Here is a 2,500-nt window from a genome sequence, read left to right on the forward strand (position 1 = left end):
TTTTGATGATAGTACCACTTTATTCAAAACCACATGAGACCTCATGATTTTGCTGTTATGGCCTCTCGGCCAGTATCTTTCACTTAGTGTATTTATTGTTTTCTTTGTTTTGGACGGAGAAAAATAAAGCAAATTATTTTATAGGTACTGAGAAATACCAGGATTTTTCCTTTTACCAAAGAATCATATTTACATCGCGCGCGGTGAAGATACTATTTTTATCTTTCACGCGTGAGGATATTGGTGTGGTCATGGTTACTAACATGGTTAGCCAATTACAAGAGAGCTTGTGAGAAGAAAGCATGTGACAAGAATTTTGAGATAGGTGACCACTTTAATTGCACCATTTTGTTGTTTATAAATTTTAAAAAAGTTTTGTTTTATGTGAAAAATTTATCAGTATCTATAAAATAAAGAGAGCATCACATGGCCGCTTGGGGATACGAATTTTATCTTCTCGTGCTGAAAGTATCTCTCACTCGTTCGCTTCGCTCACTTGTGAGAGATACTTTCATCACCAGAAGATAAAATTCGTACCCCCAAGCGGCAATGTAATATCCTTTATATATATATAACTTGAAATAAATGAATCTGATATATTACAAGCTGCGATATTTTGGTTTTTTTGGTTTAACACAACTCAACATAATATAATGAATAAATGTTCGTACCACAGCGAGTCTTACTTCAGTCTAAAAGGTTGTTTTTTTTTATTTCCCAGTCGCCCTGATCTTGCGAATGGTTTCACAATGACCGAGGAAGGGGATTGTGGACACTCTGCCGTACCTATCCTCGCTGCCGAGACAGCTACTAATCAGACCTGCAGCTTGAGCCACACTGGAGAAAATGCTGCCGCAGATTCAACTTACTATGGTGAGGGAGGTGCTGGGCAGGCGTCTGAACAGAGCCATCTTATGGGGGCAGGTGCTAACCAAGCCAACGGCCGAAGCGATGTGGTTGTGGGAAATATTGTGCAGACTACAAGGTCGAGCCAATCGAGTCAACCCAGAGAGCCGATTGGTGGACCAAACAACGGGTTTTGGCAATTTGTTGAGGGAGGCGGAGGAATGAGCAACTGGCGCCCGGCTGACATGACTGTTGAACAAACCAGCGAAAGCGCCCATATTGCTATGAGGGTTGGCACAGAGCATGTCAGCCCTAATGAGCACGCAGCATCGGAGAATGTATTCAGAGTGTTGTACTCTGGTGAAGGCGCCCAGCAGATCAATGGGTTACCTGGAAACCATGAAGTGGAGCCTGTTGCTGAAGAGGCCAATGGATTAAGCGTCCAGAGAGTAGAACGTGCCCGGCAGACAAGTCATGAAATGTGCTACCTTGATCACGGTAATGGAGTCAGCCGTTGCCAGTATAGGACAGCAGCGACAGGAGAGGGGCTGCCCTACCCCATCGGAGAAGAGGTGACATGCTTGCCTGTGCAGGAACAAGGGAGTGACCAGCCTGGCGAAGTCAATTCAGTGTCTTCTGTGGGGAACGCGGAAAAGCCCACAGAGCATCGCTGCAACGCAGAGGAGATAAAACAATGGAATCAACAACTTACGAGGCAAGTGGCATGGCACGTGTGAATCACCAATAGTACAATGTACTTGGATAATCACGTCAGAGTTAGCCAATCAGCGCGCGCCGAGAGCAGTATTCACTTGTGTGGTATACACTGATTATTAATATTATTAAATTTAGTGAGAATAAAACTGACTGATGTTTCACAACGTGAGCGAACGTCGTTTCAGAGTCTAGTGATTTTCATAACATCAGTAAATGATATAAATACTCTGGTCGTTGATATGATTGGTCAACGAAGTCGTGTTGTTATTGGTCGACTGTCGGTTACGCCCTGATCTCATTGGCTGTGAAGACTGGTAACCGTGATTGGTGCGTTTCGGGCCGTTTTATTCTAATGTCTGTTGGTAAAATAGGTCGGTGAGTTGCTGTTTTTTAAAAAAGGTCAGTCAGTCTGTTGTTGATGGCGTCCATAAGTCGTTTGTAGGGTGCGGATAGTAGTAGGCATAAGTTTAGTGGTCTCTGTTCAAAGTTAGTAAACCGGCTTTCCAGTACGATCCGTTGGTAGTAATTAATACGTACCGTAGGTAATGCATTCAGCAGAGAGTCTCGCTCGATTCTTTGGTTTGTCTGTAAATGGTGTTCAACAATGTTATTGTTGATCTTACCATTCCTATGGGGTCTGGCCTTGCTTGTCCAAAAGTAGTTGGGTGGGGCAATTAATTAAGCGGATTAGAGCTAGCGAGTTGCACTATCCCGTTCTATTTTGAACAGTTTTTTTTTTCTTAAATAACGTCATTTTTGCGGAACTTAGTTTTATTCAAGCAATGGGATGAAATGGTAAAGCTTAAGTGTTACATTAACATAGTAGTAAAGTTGCATTCACAATTGAGATCCCAGCTGTTCAAGGGGTGGGAATCCAGCTCTCTATTAGATGAATCACTAGAGCGAATTTCAATCGAGTGTCGTAAATCAAGCCAAC

The sequence above is a fragment of the Montipora foliosa genome, chromosome 7, assembly GCF_036669935.1.
Source record: "Montipora foliosa isolate CH-2021 chromosome 7, ASM3666993v2, whole genome shotgun sequence".
Classification (NCBI taxonomy): Eukaryota; Metazoa; Cnidaria; class Anthozoa; order Scleractinia; family Acroporidae; genus Montipora; species Montipora foliosa.